Genomic DNA, 24,067 nt, shown 5'->3' with positions numbered 1-24,067 from the left:
AGCCACTTCTAAAAGATTTACTGCATTAACCACATAACAGGAATCTGACACAATATTAAGGGGTTCTAAAAAGGTTTTTAAAACTTCTAAAACCACTAAACATTCTACCACTTGAGGTGAAATTTCATTATACTGTTTGGATACCACTTTACCATTAGCCACATAGGCACCTATGCCAGTTTTTGATCCATCAGTATATACCACAATCCCATTTTTAAGTGGGTTTCTTACTGTTATTTGTGGAAACACAACAGATTGATTTTGGGCAAACTGTAAGATTGGATGTTTTGGATAATGGTTATCTATTTTTCCTGAAAAGGAGGTAACTAAAACTGCCCAATCATTAGATGTGGCTGCCAAGGTTTGAACCTGTGCAGCGGTATAAGGTACAATTAAAAGATATGGACTTTGCCCAAAGTGGGTGATTGCTGCTTTTAGGCCTTTAAGGGCAAGCTGTGCAATTGCATCAGGATACCAATCTATTATTTTAGCTGGGGATACGTTTGGATGGATCCACAACAATGGCCCATTCTGCCACAAAACTGCAGTTGGCAATTGTGCTGTCTTAAAGACACACAAACTGAAAGGCTGCGAATCCTCAATACGTTGTAATTGTGCATTCTGTAAGGCTTTTTCCACCTTTTGTAAGGCCTGGTTAGCAGCTAGAGTAAGAGTCCTAGGGGAGGAGATATGAGGATCTCCTTCTAAAATACTAAACAAAGGCCTTAACTCAGCGGAAGGAATCTTTAAAAAAGGTCTGAGCCAATTAATATCTCCCAACAGCTTTTGAAAATCATTTAAGGTATGGAGGTGATCTCTTCTTATCTCTACCTTTTGGGGCACAATCTTATCTGGGGACACCACAGAGCCCAAGAATTGTCCTGTATCAGAAATTTGGACCTTTTCTGTGGCTATCTGTAAACCCCACTGACTTAAAGTTTTAAGTAGAAAAGGATATGCCTTTTGTAGCATGGTAAGGTCTTTATGGCACAGGAGGATGTCATCCATGTAAAGGAGCAAAATTAAAGAGGGGAATTGTTCCCTCACTGGCAAAAGAGCTTCTTGTACATAAAGTTGACACATAGTAGGACTATTGGACATTCCCTGTGGTAAGACCTTCCATTGATACCTCTTATCAGGTTCCATGTGATTAATAGAGGGGATGGTAAAGGCAAATCTGGGCCTATCCCTTGGACACAAAGGTATAGAAAAGAAACAATCTTTAATATCTATAATAATTAAATTCCAGCCACGTGGTAAGGCGGAAAGTACAGGGAGACCCCTCTGTACTGGGCCAAATAAGTTCATTTGCTCATTAATGGCTCTGAGGTCATGGAGCAGTCTCCACTTTCCTGACTTTTTCTTAATTACAAAAATTGGAGTATTCCAAGGTGAGGTAGAGGGTTCAATATGGCCTAATTTTAATTGTTCCTCTACCAGTTGAATCACAGCTTCTAGTTTTTCAGAGGATAGGTGCCATTGAGGAACCCACACTGGGTCCCCTGTTTTCCATGGTATGGGTCGTGCTGCCCCAATGGCCGCTAAGGAAAACCCAGACCCTGTCTGTCTTGGTTTCCATTAGGTGAGATGGGCTCTATCCTTCCCTGTTCTTGATGTCCTAACCCTTTTCCTTCTTTATAACCCATCTTTGCCATGATATTTTTTGCTTTAGTTGAATACCCTCCTGATGGGGCGTTTTCATTGGACAAAATAAGGCCCAAATGCTGCATAATATCCCTTCCCCAGAGGTTAACCGGGAGTGGGAGCACATAAGGTATGAATTTCCCTTGCTGTCCTTCAGAGGATTCCCACGTCAAGGCAACGGAGCTTATAGTGGGACATGATTGATATCCTAGGCCCTGTAATGAATGAGATGACTCTGTGGTGGGCCATGCTTTGGGCCACCAATGTGTAGAAATTATACTTTTATCTGCTCCGGTATCAAGGATGCCTTCAAACTCTTTTCCATTAATCTTAAGGCAGAGCTTAGGTCTATCATTTAAAGATACAACCAAATAGGCAGAATCATTTCCTGAGGAGCCCATTTTCTTTATCTCAGGTCCTGCAAATTTCTCCCTGGTATTATCAGGGAGGAGCAGCAGCTGAGCTATCCTATCTCCTTTACTAATAGAAAAAACGCCTTTAGGGCTTGAGCACAGGACCTGTATTTCAGGGGAATGTTGACAATCCATAACTCCAGGGTGGACTACTAAGCCCTGCAAGGTGAGTGAACCCCGGCCGAGAATAAGGCCCATGGTTCCCGGGGGCAAGGATGGTATAGGCTCCACTGGCACCGGCTGAATACTCATTTGAGGCATTAATAGGAAGTCGGAGGCGGCACGCAGGTCCACCCTTGTGGGTCTTCCTGGGTCGCCTCTCTGACTGCTTCCTGGGTCCTGACAAACCGGTTCCCATATCTTTGAGGGCCCTGGGACCGAGGGCCCGATGACCCGTTTTTTGGCACATCAGTTGATTGACTATCAGGTGGGGGAAGGATTCTGCCCTTTATATCCCTCACAGAGCGACACTGGTCAGCTCTATGATAACCCTTGCCACACTTAGAGCAAAGAGTGAGAGTCCCTCCCTGTTTATCTGGAGCTCTGCAATCTTTCTTAAAATGCCCAGGCTTTCCGCAGTTAAAACATGTCCTCTGATTATTTCTGCTCATGGAGCGGTTCTGAGATTGGAGGATGGCGGCCGCTAAGCCTGCATTGGTGAGAGGTCCCCCAAGCTCTCGACAGACCCTGAGCCAGTCTTGTAAGCCTTTGTTCTTTCTTGGGGCTATGGCCGCTCGGCACTCCTTTGTGGCTTGCTCATAGATTAGCTGTTCTATCAGAGGCGCAGCTTGCTCTGACTCTCCAAAAATACGCTCTGCTGCCTCTGTCATTCTGGCCACAAAATCTGAGAAGGATTCCTGAGGTCCCTGGATTATCTTTGTCAACTGCCCAGTGGTTTCACCTGCTCGAGAGAGCGCCTTCCAGGCCCTAATAGCCGTGGAAGAAATCTGGGCATAAGCTCCCCAATGGTAGTTTGTCTGATCAGCAGAATAAGCTCCCTGACCCGTTAACAAGTCAAAAGTCCAATCTCTCTGCTCTGGAGTCAAAGCAGCTGCGTTTGCTCGGGCCTGCGCTTGTGCAGCTTCATGCCAAAGAGCTCTCCATTCCATATATTTGCCCATACTAGGGAGAGCGGCTTTTACAACCGTTTGCCAGTCAGCAGGAGTTAGTGCCATGCCGGCGAGCCTGTCTAACTGCACCAAGGTAAAATTAGCATTGGTTCCGTATTTACGGACCGACTCGGCAATTTCTTTAATTTGTAAGTATTCTACCGGAGCGTGGACACGCCCACCCTCGGCTCCTTCAAAGACTGGAAATGCCTGTTGTATTTTCCTTTGTTCCTCTCTGGGAATGAATGAGTCTGCGCACTGCCTCTCTGCGCATTGCCTCTCTGCGCAGGGCTGACGCACTACGCAGGGCGGGGACTCCGCATAGGGCGGACCTTGAAGCCGACTGCCCTGAGGCCAATCAGCAAACTGGCCTTCGCCAGCCGCTTTTGGCTTCCTTAACTGATTAGCTAGCACTTTACCTGGCTGGTACCCTTTTTTCTCATAATGAGCTGCTTCTTCCTCCCAGTCTGTTTCTTCAGAGGAGAATTCTTCATCTGCTTCAGAGCTACTAAGAGCTGGCTCCCCGAGCCCATCCAGCGATGAGCACAGGCTCCTTTTCCTAGAGACCTCCGCTAATTGATCTTTCTTCTTTTCCCTTTTTCCTCTTTTTCTTCTAATCTCTCTCCAGGTATTCCTACCTAACCTTAACTTTTCCTCGGGTTCAAGACCCTTGGAAAGGCCTGTATACTTATTTTGTGTACCATATTTTCTCTTTGTTCCTACTCTCTCTCCCCACTTTACTTCTGATAGCTTGTCCTGAATTTCATCTAGAATCCGCCCTGCCTTAACCACTTGATAACATGTGAAAAGGAACAAAAGGGCTTCTAACACTAGAAAAAATTCAAGGCCAAACATAACTTGTAAAGCCATTTTCCACTTTACTTCTGATAGACTGTCTTGAATTTCCTTAGAAAGTTCAAGATCAGACTTACCTCGTAAAGCTGTACTCACTGGTACTCTCGTTCCCCAGCTGAAAAGTTCTGAATTCATACAGTTGAATCCTTCTTAACAGTCTGCTTTACGGGAACCTTTATTACCGCGACCCGCAGTTCTGGTTCTGGAATGAGGGATCTTCCTTGCGCCAGTCCCGAGTTTTTTCTCGTCCCGGAATTCGGCACCAATTGTTATTAGACGCGTTCTCACGACCGGCCAGGAAAGACGCAACAGACCAGAATCTTCTGCGGCAAAGCTTTATTGCTTACATCTTCAGGAGCCAGAGTGCAAGAAGCAAGAGCGCAAGAAGCAAGAGAGAAAACGAAACCCCGTCCCTATTTTAGGAGAGTTATCCCTCGCCTAGGACGTGTCACTCCCTGATTGGCTGCAGCCCATCGGCCGAGTTGACGTCACGGGGAAGGCAGAGCACATGGAGTGAAGAACCACCCTCGGCACATGCGCAGATTATTTGTTTACCACTTAGAACACAGCTGTCAGCGCCATCTTGTAACGGCGAATGTGGGCGCGGCTCCCAACATCTATCTATCTATCTATCTATCTATCTATCTATCTATCTATCTATCTATCATCTATCTATCTATCTATCTATCTATCTATCTATCTATCTATTTCTTTATTTACTTCCTCTCCTCTTACTTTTACCCTTACAAGTTCTTTCTCCTCATTACCCCCTTCCTTTCTCTTCAGAGAAAGGGAAGCCCCCTTTTGGTATCACCATACCCTGTGACATTGAGTCAGAACAGGACAAAGAGAGTTTCAGACCAAGTTTACATATTAAAGGTAGAATTTATGTGACTTCCAAGATGGTATGAGACCATTGAAACTACACATAATTTTCTAACTAAAAAAAGGGCGGGAACCTATCACTCTTGAGAATAAAAAGCATCCAATTCAGGTTCATCGCTCCCTAGGAGGAGCAAAAGTTTTTAGAAATAGCTACATTGCATCACATCACTGTTACATTTTCCATACGTTTTAAATATTTCATAATACACTTCTGAAGTTGTTCTGGGATGTGCTGGAGGGAGAGACTGGGTTAGGTAATAAGAAAAAGGAGCCTCCCAGGATCTTCAGAAGTCACTCTGGTGCTGGCACTCTCCTATTGACCCCAAACCACCCCACAGAACTCCAGTCTCCAACATGATTACTCTAAGGCCACAATAAAATTGGCCAGGCAAGGCCACTCCTGTTACCTCATCTGAACTGAGTCCGCAAGGTCAGTGTGCTACCAGGAAAGGCCTACCACTCCTCTACATGTGGCCCTGGAGCCCCCCCCCCCATTTTCTTCTTCTGCTTGTCAGTCACTGCCTTTATGAGTCTTCCTGCCAAAGAGCCAATGTGAAGGAAATGAGCATAACTTTGAGACATACCACTGTATGCATGAACCATCTAATTCTTCAAGAAGAAACAAGGATGGCTCTTTCACACAGGAACCTACAGGTCTAGGCACACATGAGAGCATATGTACATGACAGCATGCATGTTCACCCACATGCAAACAAAGATAAATATGAGGAGCTCATGAAATCTGGCTTGGCTCTGAGATCATGCTTGGCTAGGGGTACATGCATGCTCTCCTTTCATGGCCTCTATGCTAAACCAATTCCAACCTCTGCTTCTATAGATCTGGTGAGTACAGCTGGGAAAATATCAAAGAACAATATTGAGTGTTATAACGAAGCCTTATGAGATTCAAATTCAAGTGTTAGTAGATATAATGCCAATTACACACCACAGAAGATGGTAATCTTTGCATCGTTTCATTGACTTTATCAACATTAAGATGCTATGAATGTAGCTAGGATAGAGACTGCACAGGCTTAAATAACAGAATTATTTACCTCCCTCTGAGCATGCTCAAAGCTAGTTCACGATATGAAGAAACTAGATCTAACCCAGGCTATGGAAACTTTTCTCTGCTGGAATAATTTGAGCTTTGGGGAGCATTTCCTATAACAGTGGTAATTTCAAAGTTACAATTTATAAAGAAAGAAAACAAATGGTCTTTAAGGATTCTCAATCATTTTTTTTATCAAACTACCTTAGATTCTCTGTAACATACCTGATATATAATAAGGTATGTAATTTATCGAAATCAGAGAGTAGATAGACACATCAGGGCGTGCTCTTAATGACAAACATCAGCATGGGAGGCCACAGATGAAGAAAATGCTCAGCTAGAACTTCATATTTAAGCATAGCAATCCTTGATTGACAAACTGTATATGGAAACCACTACAGAGGTTCATGGTACAAGATGAAACACAAGCACAGACAGGAGGGATAGCAGAAGTTGACACATCTTAGGGGAGTTAATGCCATCAAAATCTTGAATTTTTTTGTCCTTGAATTTCTCTTAAGTAAATAATCTAATATTTAGATATGGAAGAAGGAATCTCCAACAGAACCCTGGAAAATAAACTCAAGGGCATGCAGTTAGACCTTAAATTGTCCTTAAAAGATCAGGCTGTTCCTCCTATGTGTGTCCCCTTCAATTATGCCAATTTTTACAATATCTCTTCCCCAAAGCCAGCCCAGATGCTCATTTCCATGCCAGGAGGCTGTGGTGACAGCAGAAATTTGATCCTGGCAAATCCCACAGCCTCCAAACATGGCCCTCGGTTTAAAAACAGTCAAAATTAGACTTGGTGACTGGCAGGGTGGTTAAGAGCAGCAGACAGCAGGACCTCATTAGTCAAGTGAGCCAGCCCCTGCTGTTCTGCTCCCACAAACTCACTGAACTCACAGGTGACAACCAGGGGACCTCAGAGTGTGAATCCTTAACAAGCAACAGAAGTGATATGCCAGGGAGGACTGATGTCTCAGGCTCCAGGCCACCACATTTTCAGATTCCCTAGGCACCAAGAACCCTGAGAAAGATTACTATCCAGGTCCTTTCGAGGTGGCAGGCAAGAGATGAGAAGATCAATTATTTAAAGATGTGAGATGTTACAAAGTACAATGCTTCTTAAACCTCCAAGTGAGGTCTGGCAGAAGGGTAGTATTTACTTTGGATTGGGCCATGTTCAGACTCTGTCATCACAAAGATGAAGGGATGCAAGATACTCTAGACAAGGTTAAGGCGTAGCTTCTCATATAGGAGATACTTTGCTTTGGAGTTAACATACTGGAGTGATAATAGTCTTCTAAATTTGTATATACAACAACCAGATGTATACAAGCAGAAGTTGGCGTCTTTAAAAATGATTGGTTCCACTTTACTTCCATAAATTTAAATTTACCAAACAGTTGCATGAGTCCTTTCTACAATTTTTTTCTAATATAAATGTTCCTTCTGTAGATTTAAAGTCATTGATTGTTTAAGAATATTAATCAACATAATAACAAATATTCAAACTAGTCTGAGAAAACTAAACAAATATTCTGCTTTTGGGGGTCTTATTTAAATCACATCTGATAATGGCTGACATCCTTTGGTGTGTGATTCTTGGTAAGAGATTTAAATGCTGCTTCATGTGTTTCTAATACTTTGACTAGGAAATTTACAAATAAAATACCCTTCATAAAATGGAATTAAAAGTTAATTGTTTAATTTGAATCCCCAAATTGCACAGAGAGAATTCCCAACATACTGCCCTGGATGATACAGACAAATTGCTCTACACCCATTTTCTCCTCCTTATGCTGATTTTCCTGTGTCAGACTCTTAAGGTATCAGGCCACCGATGACAAAAGAAGAAATTCTGCTCAGAGTGGACAAGAATAAGACATATGGAATGAGCAGTAATTAGAGTCAGCAGGACAGAGGACAGACATCCTTCCTGCTATGACATCTTATGTAGGCTCTATGGAATTTTTACATTTCTAGTAAAATTGCTGTTCAATGAAGCCTCCCCACTCCCTGTTGCCCTTGTATCAGGCACAAGAGCTGGATATTAACGAATGGCAAGGCTACAGGAGCACAGTAGCAAACCCGCAATGGTGCAATGACAATTTAAATTTACAAGGGGATATGACATCTGTAGGAAAGAGCAAAAGAGTACTTGTTGGAGGCAGATTGTATTTTCTGATTCAGATATATTACATCCTTTCAACAGCTTTACATCCTTGCACACCAGTGTTTCCCTTACAATTTAGTTCAGGAATAGCAAGAAGAAATCAGAAGGGAGCATGAAGGAACACAGAAGAATCCAGCTGCATTCTAGACTCTGAAGCTTCTGTGTGCGAGTGTTTTACTGCTAACTAGTGACAAGGAGTCATTCAATAAAAACATTTCACAATGTACTGTGATTTTCCTGGCTGCTATGTTCACTGAAAAGTGTTCACACTGTACTTGGACTGGAAAAGAAATAAAATGTTTCATGTTTCTCAGCCCTAGGATGGCATGGAGAGATCATTGAGATACTGGAAGGGTTATGTCTTTGTTCTGGGCTGTGGCACTTGGGAATTCAAATGAGGAGCTAGGAGGTGACATAAGGCATTCTGAGGACACAATTAACATCTTTAAGCAGCTGGTTTTAGGAAGAATACCATGATTCATAATGTAAGAGTCTTAACCAATCCTGAGAACTGAGGTGTCATAAAAAAAAATCCCTCCAAATTACAGCCTGAGCTGTTGCCTCACTCTTCATGATGCTATCCTACAGATTGTGAACTTGTCAACTTGGGTCATATTTCACACAGTACAGTCCCTCAAAGTAACCCCCAATGGAAGCATATGCATATGTGTTTACATATGTGAAGTGCTTTCATACATACAAAGAGGATTCTCTAACTAAGAGCATTGGGAATCGCAGCATCACACACACCATCTCTCAGTTTCTATATTGTGTGCTCACTCTAATTGTCTAGAATTATTCAAATTTAACCCACAACCTAGGAACAAGGAAGTTGTTTTGTTCTTTCAGTGTCCATCAAGAGTGATCTCTGAAGGATGGAAAGTAAAGTCAGTATTGTGTTTTCAAATATTACCCGTTAGCTCCACAGAATTTTATTGTGTGGGGTTTGATTTAGAAGCAAGATACACTCCAGTGTAATCTGAAATTACACAAATTCCCATAGTATAAATATTTCCAATGTGGCAGATTTCTAGCAGCCAAAATGCTGTTCCCAGATGTCAACTTGGGAGGGATGTTCAGTAGCAGTCATTATAGAACACACTCTCACTTGGATCCAGCAGGCCTGGGGATTGTGACTGGCAGTGGAACAGGCAGGAAGGAAAATGAGTTTGTGTTGCCTTACTTCTGTTTCAGTAAATTTACATAACTGTAAATGCATACAGCACAGTCATTTTTGTTGTGATTTGGTAAGTGTTGTGTTTGTTTTGCATATTTGAATTGGGTTTCACTCTGTGGTACAGACTGGCTTTCCTCATTATGTAGCACGGCAGTGTAGGCCAGTATGCAAGCTCCCATTATCCTGATGCTGCTTCCTTTACGGAGCTTTAGTCATCCCTGTGCTTAGTGACAGATTCTCCACATAACCTGTAACTTGAGCATCACTTCTTAAATGGCTGTCTGTGCCATTACCAGCAGAGCAACAAGTGGAGCTAAAATTGGTGGCTGGCTGCTTGGATCTGTCTCCCAGTTAAGCCCAGAGTCCAATAGGGAAGCCCTTAGACTACAAGAATCCGCAATTTTGCAATCCACTGAAAGACATATGGCTGAAATGCCCATTTGGACCAAGAGAAAATTGGCTCATCACCATTGTCAACTGTCAGAGCATAGTAAAATTGTTCTGGACAGAAGAGAGTGGACTTGTATAACTGCTTTCAGAATGGCAGACAATGGGAACCTCAGCTCCCTGTACTGTAATAGACATCATGAGTCAGAGTAGAACATCTATCATCGTGCAAGAAGATCTATGGTGACAGAACTGATTTCTGGAGTGCTGGCGTCCCAGGACAGAAAGTAGAGTTGTAAAACTTTTTTTTGATACGAAAGGCAAAAACAACCTAAAATGTATTATTCCAGAGACAGCTGTTTCTCCTCACTGCTATCATACCCTCTTAGTCCTTCCTATCAGTCACTGAGTTGGTATAGATTTTGTCAGAATCTGCATAAGAAAAAGAAGCTGGGGATGTAGCTTAGTTGCAGAGTGCTTACCTAGCATGCATAAAGCCTAGGTCTAATCAACACTGCACAATGACAAAACCTCAAACCCCAATGAAACAACCAAATCCTCATTAGAGTGCATGTGATTGTCAGTCCTTTCACTCATTTGTCACATGGCATACAATGCAGGATTGAACTGGTAATTATTATGTTTAACGTTAAGAGGTAGAAAGAGACCTTATAGTTAAGTATTCCAATATAATGCACAGAACCACACCCATGCTTTCAGTCTTCCTATAGCAAAAATACAAGTTGTATGAGAGCACATATCTGGACACAAATCCATCTCTGACTTTGATGCACTTACAAGGGAAAAGATTGCATGATCTGCATGATGATATGGTTTTTTCTTACTTGACTTCTACTAAAGGAGTACCCATGTTGCCTAAGCTACATCTGAAGTAGGAAGTTGCACCTGTCCTATTTGCCCTGACAAATGTCTCTTAAAAGGCAGGGAGTGAAATATTTTAACAGGAATTGCCAATAGCAATCAACCATAAAAAAACAAAACAAAACAAAATCAAAACCAAACCAAACAAACAAACAAACAAACAAAACGCCAAGAACATTCCAGAGCTCATCATATAAATAAGCACGCTTCTTGGAACCTTTTGCTGCAGCCACATTACATTATGTATGCATTTGGTTGCATTATGCAATATATTTCTTATGATAATTTGGGGTAAAACATCTGAAAGTTTCCTTTTAAAGGAGGAGGTTATATGCAGACAGAGACAAAAAGGGAAGAGAGGAGAGAGCACCCTGAATGTTGCATGCTCACGAACCATCAATTGTCAGTGCTTAACTCAGGAGGGTTTAATGGACTACATCATCAATATTAAAATATAATATTGGTCTAAAGGGGCAGTCACAAACCCCAAACATTCAGTAGTAAATGTCAGACTCCCTCAGATACCTGGCACCCTTACCCCTTAGGGACTTCCCAAATCTTTATATTCCAGTGTTCAAAGATGATGTTAATCCTATTTCGTGAATGGTATCTTCTCTAAATTTGATCCTCTTCCCAGGTTCCATCTTTATGGACCAACCTAGCAAGGTCTAGTTAGGCTTCTCCGAACCTGCTTGCCAAACACAGGCCAACCATAACTCCCCAGCTCCCATAATTTCCGCAGCGCCACTGACCAGCATGCTGGCTTATATCTTTTGCTTTCTGTGACCCATATTGCATCCATCAAACCAACTGCCTCCTACGAATTCACCCTCAGATGATGATCAATTTCAAGTTTATTGCTGTTGTAATCCGGCTCTCCTCTTTGCTTACTCAAAGTTAGCCATTTCTACAATTGAACTGGGTGATCCCTTGGTGATAGACAATAAACCAATTTACAAAGTGCTTGTTTTTGACCTTGATAACAGCAGATCAGCATTCCTACTAAATTATATGACAGCTCACTTGAAAACTTAGGATTTACTGTTCAAAGCTCAATAGCTGTAAACTAGTTCACTGACTGATTCAGTACAGGGGCCAAGTCTAGGTGAGAGTGATTAAGAACCTAATCAAACTGAACTGCATGTAAGCTTCTATGAAAAATTATTCCCTCCTCTATAAAATACTGCCGTTTCCATGGGCATCGGTAAAACTGTGACTGCTGCACTGATGGTATCATACAGAGGAAAGCAGTAACAGGCAGAGTGCCTGGAAATGTCACAAGATCTATAGTGCAGTCCACAAGTTTATATTTCACTAATTGTCCACTTCTATGACAATGAAACTCCATAATACCCAACCTTTTACAACTCAAAGAGTCATTAATTTATAATAATTGCTTTTAATTCCCACTATTCATCGAGGAGAGATGCCCACAGGTAAATAGCATCAGTCTCTATTTCAGAGATGACTGATGGAGGACCTCCATAAAGCAGGCAGCCCTCATCCCTAGGCATTTCTTCTGCGATTAATAAAGGGCAAGAGGTGGCGTTTGGAAACTTGTGTATGGGGACCTTGATCTTTAAAATGGCACCGCTTCAAATGCTGTAATAAATTCACGCATCTTTTTCAAACCAGGGGCTTTAAAATGTCCCTAGTCAGAAGGCAGCATTAGAGCCAAGCATTGTTGTTAAAACATTTGTGTGATTAATCCTTGGATAGAATGTTTTAAACATAGAAGAATAAAGACACTCAGGAAAGTCAAGACAACCACCATCTTGAAACTAATGTATGCATTCCACACAGCTGAAGGGGAATGACTGTCTCTGTGAGAGAACTGACTTAAGCAAAGGATATAAATATCAATAGGAATGTTCAAAAATCTCAAGTAATCTGTTTTTTATTTAATTAGATATTTTCTTCATTTACATTTCAAATGCTATCCCAAAGTCCTCCATACCCTCTCCCCCCACTCCCCTACCCACCCACTCCCACTTCTTGGCCCTGGCGTTTTCCTGTCCTGAGACATATAAAGTTTGCAATACCAAGGGGCCTCTCTTCCCAATGATGGCCGACTAAGCCACCTTCTGATACATATGCAGCTAGAGACATGAGCTCCGGGGGTACTGGTTAGTTCATATTGTTTTTTCACCTATAGGGTTGCAGACCCCTTTAGCTCCTTAGTTACTTTCTCTACCTCCTCCATTGGGGGCCCTGTGATCCATCCAATACCTGATTGTGAGCATCCACTTCTGTGTTTGCTAGGCCCCGGCATATCCTCACAAGAGACAGCTATATCAGGGTCATGTCAGCAAAACCTTACTAGTGTATGCAATGGTGTCAGTGTTTGGAGGCTGATCTGATGGAATATGGATCAAGTAATCGTAATAGAACTACATTGGAGACAAACTCTTAGCTTGCATTTCATCTTCTGACTATTTTTCTTTGAGTAGTTTTTATTGTTCTTCTGGGGTTGTTTGTTTGTTTGTTTGTTTGTTGTTTTCACATGGCCTCCAAAAAAGGGAGAATTGACAGCTATATTGGTTCTAAAACACTGCTGAAAAATACATGTAGCCCTTCCGGGACCCACCCTTTAAACCCAACGAGGATGAATGAGTAAATGTGATTTATAGCACAGGAAGTCTTAATTCATCAGATTGGTTCTTTCACAGTTAGACGTTACTGCAAAAGGTCACTGGCCATGGCCTCATTTTAATGTAACGGGTAAAGTGCAATGACGTTATATATTTTTTGGAAAATACTGTTTCAGAAAAGTTAACTTTAGTCACTCAAGGTCAACCCATTCCTCTTGGTTCTGGCTAGGTTAACTGTCTATGGTTAAAATTCCTATATTATGCTTCTGATTCAACAGAAGATAAAACATATGAGAATACAGTAAGGCAAGCCACATGCAAAGAGTCATTTAATGAAAGAATTAAATTCCTTGTAGAACTTCTAGGATCTGGCTGCCTGGACCTACGTCCCCATGGTTCCTGCATGTTTTCCTGGGCATTTATCAATCTCACCCTAATTCCATGAGACATCCTCTAAGTTTAAATAACTGTTTTCAAAAATAACAAAACAAAATGAAAACCCACACTGATTGCTTCTGTGAAGATTAAGGTATGTCCACAACATATTCAAATCATTTAGTCTGTAAATTTAGTATACCATACATATACACCTTCAAAACATATCCAAATCTATTTGTCTGTATATTTAGTATACTATACACGTACACATACATATCTAAATCTCTCTGTATATTTAGTATAATATACAGTACACATTCATAACAATTTCTAAATCTAGCAGTCTGTAAATTTACTATACTCTTCACTTTAACGAAGTATCATTCGAAGGTACCTGTGGAAACACCTGTTTCTGATCATCTCTTATCATTGTCCTTCAGTTTTCTGCCAGACAGAACACCAACAGCCCACGAATGTTATGTTCAATCATATTTTAGACATTACTGAGAAATATGATTCTACCTGGTAAGAAAGCACAAGTCTCCCTCTCTTCAGTATTTTCTCCTTTCTATTCCCTTTAATTCTAACTTAAACATCACTTTAGGACTTTCCTTGATCATCCAGGATCTACGGCTGGATCCCAATGCTACTGGCCCATAATAAATGCACATGGTCCTCGATGCACATGGATCCACATTATGCATCCATGATTCTAGAAGAAGCAGAATCTCTTGGAGACCTGATCCTCTCCTCTGTTCCTCAGCTATTCTCCTCATGCCTAGCTCAGTCCCCAGACCACAATGACTTTTTATATATTTTGGGTCAAGAAATAAAAGAAGTACAATAAATCAATATAATAATATAGTAATGGACGCACATTATGTAAATCCAATGAAAATATTAGGTTCACTTTGAAACAGTTGAAAATGCCATTGTTAAATCATGGCTGAGTCGGAGGAAGGGAGCTAAGCTAATGCGGACTCCAGGAATTCTGTTTTACAGACTCAGTGTACAGTAATTTTTAAACCTGCTGCCACTCAAACTTCCTTTTATGAAAAATGTATTTGAGCTCCCCATTCACATCTTTTATAAAATACCCATTGCTAATGCTACTTCTTATACACATAATTATCAAATGGATGTAATGCCACAATGGCATTTTAAATGTAAAAATGTCTAAGTATGCCATTAAAATAATATCCCTGTTAATAAGTAGATATCTGCACCATGAGTAAAAGCGAAGTGAAGGAAAGAGACGCTAGATGTTAATTCTAATGTAAAGTCAGCACAATAAAGAAAAAGCATAGCTATAAGTACAGAATAAGAAAGGCATCCTGTAGCAAGACTTTAAACATCACAAGTTGTACAGATCTTACCTAAGAACATTAGCTCCAAAAGTTCAACCTTGCTAAGAATAGGGTAAATTATTGAAAGTGCGAAAATATGACAAATTTTTTTTCTTTTAAATACTATTACAGTCACATCCCTAGACAATTCAAAGTATATTATTATTGCCTAAGATTACTTTTTGTTGGTAGTCAAATAGACGTAGGTCCTGTGGGAGATAGACCATGAATAGAATTTTCCTACTGGAATAAATCCAAGGATGCTTTACCAGTTTTAAAGAGGTTGTGTTTGCATTTAGCTGGGAGGTTGCATTCATGGCAGGGAAGCATATGAAAAAAAGGAACCACCTAATAACTGCAAAGGAAAGAAGGTTCTGTAAGAGTTATCTGCCATGGAAGAGAATCAGATGAACTACACATAATTGCAATACTGTGCAGGTGAGCTATGAAATTACTGGTTCAAGTCACTGGGTGTTGATTCACAATATCTATACCTTCATCTATGTTGTTCTGTCGCAACCAATAGTGGCTGGTACTACTTTGTAAATGCACTTGTAATGTATACAATGATCCATTTTCTAGGATAGTCAGCATAGCCCTTCAGTGTGAAATCTTATTAACTAACATCAAGCTCAATATTCCTCACGCTTCCTTCTGCAGAGAGCTTTGGGGGAGACAAACAGAAAAGAAAATTGCAACAGATTAGACTGAGATAAGCACCCACTCCAGACCACTGGACGTTGCTTGGAGGAGTTGCCAGAAATGGTTGTCTACAAGAGTCAGAGTCCGGTGGAACTCTTTCTTAAATGTGGTAGAATATGGTCTTTCCATTTTTATAGATAAACTTCTAGAAGCTGTTCCAGTCGCTCACTGCACTCAGGATCATTCTCTCTCCTAAATATATAACTCGGGTTTGATAACACATTTTATGGGGAGAACCTTTTGCTAGCTCTTGCATGGGGTGTAGGGGTGTGTTTCAGACCATTCTCTCAGGGCATTGTGGAGAAGTGTGAAAGGCAAGGGCTGGTTTCTTCACCTTGCACTGAAAATGGCTGAGATTGTCACATTTGGGTATATGTACCTGTGGAGAGTGTGAATACATTCTCTTTTCTTTTTCTGCTTCCACATTAATTTTGTTTTTCATGGCCCCCTTGTCATAGGGAAAGTTTTTGTGCTACAAGGAATGGTGGATTCTAGCCAGGTTTGAAGCTCCCATAAAATTCATTCCTAAATTAATTCTGCTAGGACACCTTATCTCCACTTTGAGACAACAATCTGATGTGGATTTTACTACTACTGAAAGGGTCTAGGGCATTACTGAAAAAAAAATGGGCATGCTTTGGGCAAATTTGCGACTGTGTTCAGACTGCTGTTTTAGGTAAACCTTCAGTGGTTTAACATCACCAAAATATAAGAATTTACATTACCAAGGGGGAAAAATGAAATACAATGGGATTTGGTGGTTGAAAAATGTCATATGACACAATTCTTCTTACTAAGTAACATTGGTGATAAGCTTCACCTTGCTATTAATTTTAACCAGGACTGATCTTTAAAATAACTAAGGCATAAAAATCTTAAATTGAATGGTGTCTGTTTTATAGGTTATTTTATTTTGTTCATATTTCAAATGTTGTTCCCCTTCCCAGTCTCTCCTTCATAACCCCTCTATCATATAACCTTTCTTCTTTGCCTCTAAGAAGGTTTTCACCAACCCATGCACCCAATCCTGCCTCACTGCTCTAGCATCTCCCTCCCCTGGGACATGGAGCCTCCACAGGACCAAGGCCTCCCCTCCCATTGATGCCAGATAAGGCCATTCTCCACTACATGTAGATGTTACCATGGACCCATCCATGTATACTCTTTGGTTGGTGGTTTAGTCCCTGGGAAAGAGCTAGGGAATCCAGCTAGTTGACACTGTAGTTCTTTGTATGGGGTTGCAACCCCCTTCAGTTCCTTCAGTCCTTACCCTAACTCCTCCATTGGGATCCTCAGGCTCAGTCTGGTGGTTGGCTGTGAGCATCTGCATCTGTGTTGCTCAGGTGTTGGCCGATCCTCTCAGGGAACTAGGCTCCTGTCAGCAAGCACTTCTTGACGTCAGCAATAGTGTTGGGGTTTGATATCGGCAGATGGGATGGATCCTTAGGTGGGGGGGGGGGTGTTAATGTGGCCTTTCCTGCAGTCTCTGTCCCATTTCTTGTCCCTCTGTTTCCTTTACACAGGAACAATTCGGGGTTTAAAATTGTGAGATGGGTGGGTGGCCCCATCCCTCATCTGGGGTCCATGCCTCTACACTGGAGTTGGTCTCTACAGGTTCTATCTCCCCTTTGTTGGGTATTTCAGCTAAGGTCATCCCGGTTGGGTCATGGGAGCCTCTCACTTCTCCGGAGTCTGGGACTTTCGAGTGGCTACCCCCAGTTCTCCACCCCCCATGGCTACATATTTCTAGGCTGTGAAGAGCGGCTTGCCTGTAAGATGGCGGGTTAACTGGTCATCTGTGTGACCAGTGAAGCACTGGAGTAGGAAGATAAATAAGAGATCCATCTGCTATGAGGCATGGGGAAGGCAGTGGTGGTGGGAATATTTTCTTAAGAAGGAAACAGCTACAGTACCATGAACTTCATGTCAGGCACTGGACAGGAGTGGCTGCCAGGGTGGTGCTGGCCCTTTTGGAACATGGCCATGCAGGAGCCTGTACTTGGCAGGGAGCCTACAGGTACCAGAGATATAACCAGAAGCAAGATAGAGAGTACAGAGAGAGGAAGTCGGAGCAGAGCGGGCTGTCAAGCACACCAGATCTTCATGGCAATAGTCTCCACAGAGCACTTGGGAATCAGTTGCCCGGCTCTACTCTGGCCACTGCTTATGCCAACTGCTCCAGGACATGGGAGAGCACTGTGGAACATACTGGCATCTTTGACAGGGGCAGCACAGATTCCTCCCAGTGAAAAAGGTAAACATAACTGTGTACGTCTTCTGTATTTGATTAAATAAGGTCCCACACATTTAGTGAAAGAACTGCCAAGTAGCAGTGAGACAGTTGTAACTGATAGAGCCTCAGGCTGGATAACTCTGCTGTAAAGTAGACTTTCCACACTGACTTTCCTATCAGGGAGCAGGATGGATTTACTGAATTTGTCTCGATTATTTAGACTGGGAGTGATCCCCACACCTACAGTGACTGATGCAAAAGTCACTTGAGGGGTACAGAAAAACCACGGCATTGAAACTATAAAAAATACCCACTGAAGTAGCAATGCACTTTATTTCATATTACTTCTTCTTTTTATTTTTACATTTACATTTATATTGTTATTTTATTTATGCTTTGGTACTTTATATATACTGTTGTGGCTATCCTTTCTATGCAAGCATGCTACAATATTTTCACTGCTATTTATCAGTCCAGTAAACTCATGTACATTTATTCTCATTCATAATTTACTAATTTTCTCCTTTATCCATTCTCTCATTTCACTGCTTAATTATTCATTCTTACGGCTCTAAAAACAATACCAACTGCATTTTCCCTAATCATTGACCTAAGGCCAGGTTCCCTGAACTATATTAAGGGCACAAATGAAGGAGACAAGTATCTTAAAAGCCAAACATGTTGTCAAACCAAATCTGTTAATTTGTCTTAGTTTAGATGCTAATAATAACAGGATTAAAACTCAAGTGAGGACACCTCAACAGGAAGATTTCTACACAAAGAAAGGAATGGAAAATGTGGAAACATAAAATCTAGGGAACACCTACATCCCAACAGATAGGAAAATATCACAAAGAACCATTTATCAAGACGATGGCACTATTTGGGGACCAAACTTAGTGATCTCAATGTCATAAAATGCACAGCAGAAGTTACTATGAAAAGATGAGTCTAGAGACATGTTATTTTAATCACTTTCAAATATCCAAGTGAAAGATGAATACACTCTTCAGAGGTAATGATTGGACAGGTTGCTACATAGAATCAGAAAACTAAGACCCCTGTGTAGTTTTAACCGGAGATCAACCACCATTTTGGTTCCTTACAACATATTTACAGCCTAACTTCAAATATATATGGAAAGTGAAATAAAACACAATAGAAGGTGGTAACAAATACTTATTTGGAAGGTTTCAAACCAAAGCCTAGTCTTTTGATGAGCATGTACTGTGACTGGACAAATGCGAATATCAGAAAGTTTATGCCAAGAGCCTGGGCAGTAATGAAGTGCACTCCCATTTCAGCGTTTGGGATTGGCCTGTTATTAGCAGATGAACGCAAACATGTCTCATGCATATTATTACTTTAAAACACATAGTTAGGCAAGGTACCCAGTACTATTATGGAACCAGATAGGGTCATATGTTGAATACAGCCTTGCTACCAATGTCTCCACATAACTATGCTTGATGTATTATCTTAGTAATTGTCATAATCTGTTAACGTTTTCCAAGAGTGATCACACAGTATTAAAAGCCAGGGAGACCCATGGGACGTGTTCTTTCAGAAGTAATGCGGGCATACTGAACAGTCCAAAGCAGATGTGACAACTGTAAAAGTTGCACTTTGTCAAGCTCTGAGAGAGGCCAACAGTGTGCAAGAATGGCTGCCAACTACATACAGGTACACTGGCAAGTTCCAATGGATCCAAAACCAAGTCCTGCTGGAGACCAGTCCTGCTGCCTCCTTAAGACTGATGGTTAATATACCCAGCAGGTTCACATGGACATGTTCTCCCAGCACTGAGGTCATTCCATTTAGGGTTTGTACCATTCTCACTTTTGTAAAATTCAACCCCTTGGGTTAAATCTTAGTCTTTTTAAAACCCAATTTTTATGAAAAAAAAAAAAAAGAAGTGAAATATCATTCCAGGTTAGGACTCAGAAAGTAGATCCTACTAGCATATTCCTACAGTCTCTTTAAGGGGATGCTTTATAGTAGAAAGTAGGTTTCAAAAAACAGAATCTTTTGAGGAATACTTCATTAAATTTCTTTAAATTTCAAGTCTTGGCTTATCTAATATATGTTCACATTCATTAGAAATGACAATCAAAGTGTGAGAATTGTGATATTCTATATGGAAAACAATGTAGATGTTGGCTCATGTGGTACAGCCGATTAGATTCTAACACAGAGGTAGAGAGTGGCTTGGCGCCCTGACAGACTGTCTTGTTTGTCAGTTGATTCATGACATCCTCGTGAAAGTCAAGAAGGAAAACTAAAAAATTCAAAACATGGAAGAGCAAGAAAATGAACAACCCAGTCAAGAAAGGAACCGGTAGTGCACAACCACTGAACTACAAATGATCAGTAAATAAAACACGAATGGCCAGGAAATAGAAGAAGCAACAGTCACCTTCACTAGCCGTAGACGGATTGCAAATCAAGACATTGAGGTTCTGCTTTGTCCTCCCAAAATGTCAGCCACCCAGAAATCAAAGAACAGTAAGTACTGGGCAGAAGAGCGCTGTTATATAGAGAGGATGTAAACCAATCCTCCTTCTACAGAAAGCAGTGTGGAGGTTTGTCAGAAACCTAGAAATACATTAATGTGTAGTCTCCAATACGAACCCTGGGTGTCAACCCAAAGTAGTCCAGCGGCACAACACAGAGACACTTGCACAGCAGTGTTATCATAGCGCTAGTCACCGTAAAAGTTAGTGAGTCAACCTAAATGTCCAACAACAGAGGGCCATATAAGGAAAATATAGTATTTACACACGTTAGGAATTTTATCACCCATAAGAATAATGGAGTTGCAGTTTGTGAGAAAATGGATTTAATTTAAGTGAATTGAGACAGTATTAGGAAAACAAATATTGTTTTCTCACATTTGTGGCTCTTTGATTTCACAGAGTCGCAGAAAATACTGTATGTTTGTACTAGGAGTAAAGTTATCTAGAAAAGCAAAGAAATTAAAGATATGAGGGGAAATAAAAGGGAGAGTATGGATAGTCACAGCAAGGACGGAAAGTGGGAAGGGCAGACTTGGTAAACATATAAAACTGTGAGGCTTAAATAACGACAAAACAAGCCACATTTATAACACTTCTAATTTTGTCCTATCATATAAATGCTACTCATTATTTATAATATGTGTGCCACCAAAGGAATTAAACATTCATAATGTTTACATATCAAGCAGTTTCAAAAGACATTTTTATCAAGTATCTAAACTTCTTTTAATATCCTCATGTATTTGAGAAAATAACTTGTGAAATGCTTACTGATTTCCTTAAAGCATTTACTAAAATTTTATTTATTTGTAGCTTGTGCTCTGAATGAGAAACAAAAATAATTTTTTTTTTGAGATGGAGATGTGTTAGCAGATCAGTTTGTCACTTGGGAGACATTCTGTGGAATCTCTTACTCACGTGCTAATGGTAAAAAGAGAAGGGGAAAAATGAGCCCACAGTACCAAGAAAAATTTGTAGTCAAACCATGCTCTTCAAATCACAGGAGATGGACCATCTGGTTCCTGGATTGGACAATGCTATAATTTTGCACAGTCACCAGTAATATATCAGCTGTACTCTGCAAGATAGCAGTTTTCTGATAATATTTTAACTTTCTTCTAACAGCTGCAAATCAAAGCTTTTTATGGTTTTTGAAAATGAAAGCTAGAGCCTTCCCAGTTGGACCGGTGTGTCTTCATCATTCCTCAGGAGTTTACACACTGCAGTTCGAGATGATCTGTGATGAGTGAAAGGCTGATACTTTCCATGTCAGAATAGGCAAGAAAATTAAGGTGTCAAATATGTCCTGTAGAGGATGGTTCCACTGTATCCTTACAAAATTCAATTTAATACAGTTCTTCAATGTTAGCTGATAAGACATATTTCAGTTCTTAAAAACCCTTTGGAAGTATTCTTATAAAAAGTGAGTTTTCAGGTTTTTTGCTTTTCTCAAAGAAAGCTATATAACACAGACTGTAGCATACAATTTTCTTTTAATTCTAACATGAACCCCCATATGAAGATCCTCAGATGCACTCTTTCAAAAAAAAGTGGAGTCCTGTTAAGACTGTTTGACCCCAATGAAATAAAACAAAACATAGACTATTATCATACACAATAATGCATTCTTTTTTTTAAAAAAAACTCATAATGGCAACAGAAAACTAATGTAATTACATGCAATTAAAGTATTTTATTCTGTTGTCCTATTTCTTCAACTAAGGCATTATTATGCAGAAAGTAACTGTGATATGAAACAATTAAGTTTTGACTATTGTTTTGTATTTTTTCACTAGGAAAATGTAGTCAAAGATCCTTGGTTTATTTGTCTTGTCACAGTCTCGGGTGTAATAGCAGCTGCCATGGAACTCACTAAGTAAATCAGGCTAGCCTCGTACTCACAAAGATCCAAATAGCTCTGCCTCTTGAAGGGTGTGGGGGTGGGGAGGCATGTAGTACCATCTCCAACTGAAGCCTTTGTGCTTCTTTAGACTTTACTACTATTAACTCTGCACTGCACCAATAATTTGCATACAAATAGGAATGCTCATGTTTGAACCTGACGACAGAACAACAACATTCCAGTGAAATTCAGTGGAAGTTAACTTTTCTCCATGTCACCAAAATGAAACTTAAAGTAATGTTTCCTTATTGTCGTTCTCCCAATATGGCACATATCTAAAAATAGGCAATGCATGTATGTTCCTTGGTATTAGGGTTATTCCCCCTTATAGTCTTGTGAAAATAATATGCAACAATCCTATGCTGATGAATGCAGCAAAATAACAGGAGAATTCATTTTCCTTTTCATTTAAGATGCACTTTGATCTGCAAGCAACAGATTACCAAGCCTTCCATCTTTTGTCTCTTAATAAAAGGCTTGACCCAACTGCATATTCCGGATGTGACCCAAAGAGATCCCTGGAAGCTCACAAGGTTAATGAAAACATTCCTCACTCACACCAAATGTTCCAGAATTAGGGACTTAGCTGAGCCCACAGACAGCTAATATTCCAGTGACTATTCACCTGCTAGTTACAGCGAACAGGGATTTGAAAAATAAAATGTTTTATTTTCTTCTGATTTGTGTACATATATTGGAAGGATACATCTCCTTACTTCTATAAATATTATTAATTCTATTTTTTTTTGCCACACAGGATCCTTCTGTTATCAGTGATGAACATTCCTTTTTTTTTTATTACGTATTTTCTTCAATTACATTTCTATTGGTATTTATGACCCGTGACTACAAACTGAAGGATTTACATATGATATTTCCAATGATCAGTGTTCATTTGTTGGCTAAAGATACCTGATAATTGTAATTATGGGAGGCCTATGACATTGAATGGTTTATCCTAGCATGTTTAACTCCAAGCTCATATTTGAAGAGCAGACTGGACTCAGTAGCTTAGTATTATGGGCTCTGCTCTGGTATCCCACAGTAGGTATGAGACTGAAGTTTGCTAATGAGACATGAGAAACAGAAGATGCTGTGGAAAGCCCATCCTTGTGAGAAGACCCACAGTGTAAGGAGTGGGCAGATACCCCTTTGATGTGCAGCCTCTGGCTCCTCTGGCTGAGCACTCCTCTAAAGCACACACTGACTTCTAAAGGTTTCAACTTGTTGCTGATGAATTTTTCACAGAGCAGGCCTCTGTGCTGGCTTAGGTCTGGAGGGGGTTTCACCTCCCTTATGGTCTGGAGGGGGTTTCACCTCCCTTATGGTCTGGAGGGGGTTTCACCTCCCTTATGGTCTGGAGAGGGTTCACCTCCCTTATGGTCTGGAGGGGGTTTCACCTCCCTTATGGTCTGGAGGGGGTTTCACCTCCCTTATGGTCTGGAGGGGGTTTCACCTCCCTTATGGTCTGGAGGGGGTTCACCTCCCTTATGGTCTGGAGGGGGTTCACCTCCCTTATGGTCTGGAGGGGGTTTCACCTCCCTTATGGTCTGGAGGGGGTTCACCTCCCTAATGGTCTGGAGGGGTTTCACCTCCCTTATGGTCTGGAGGGGGTTTCACCTCCCTTATGGTCTGGAGGGGGTTCACCTCCCTTATGGTCTGGAGGGGGTTTCACCTCCCTTATGGTCTGGAGGGGGTTCACCTCCCTTATGGTCTGGAGGGGGTTTCACCTCCCTTATGGTCTGGAGGGGGTTCACCTCCCTTATGGTCTGGAGGGGGTTTCACCTCCCTTATGGTCTGGAGGGGGTTCACC

General features: G+C 41.0%; 1 protein-coding gene and 1 long non-coding RNA gene across 4 annotated transcripts in view; both read right to left on the bottom strand.

Moving 5' to 3' along the window:
- The window catches only part of Gpc6 (glypican 6), a 1,054,610-nt gene that overhangs the window by 795,917 nt on the left and 234,626 nt on the right, over positions 1-24,067 (bottom strand). The gene's annotated exons all lie outside the window — the stretch shown is intronic.
- Gm52112 overlaps positions 6,562-24,067 on the bottom strand; it is a 48,737-nt gene continuing 31,231 nt past the window's right edge. The window contains exon 2 of the long non-coding RNA XR_003951116.1: positions 6,562-24,039. This is a non-coding gene — a long non-coding RNA (predicted gene, 52112). The remainder of the gene's footprint in view (positions 24,040-24,067) is intronic.

Source organism: Mus musculus, chromosome 14 (genome assembly GCF_000001635.26).
Source record: "Mus musculus strain C57BL/6J chromosome 14, GRCm38.p6 C57BL/6J".
Taxonomy (NCBI): Eukaryota; Metazoa; Chordata; class Mammalia; order Rodentia; family Muridae; genus Mus; species Mus musculus.
Note: the sequence above shows the minus strand (reverse complement) of the source record. Positions and strands in the feature narration are given on the sequence as shown.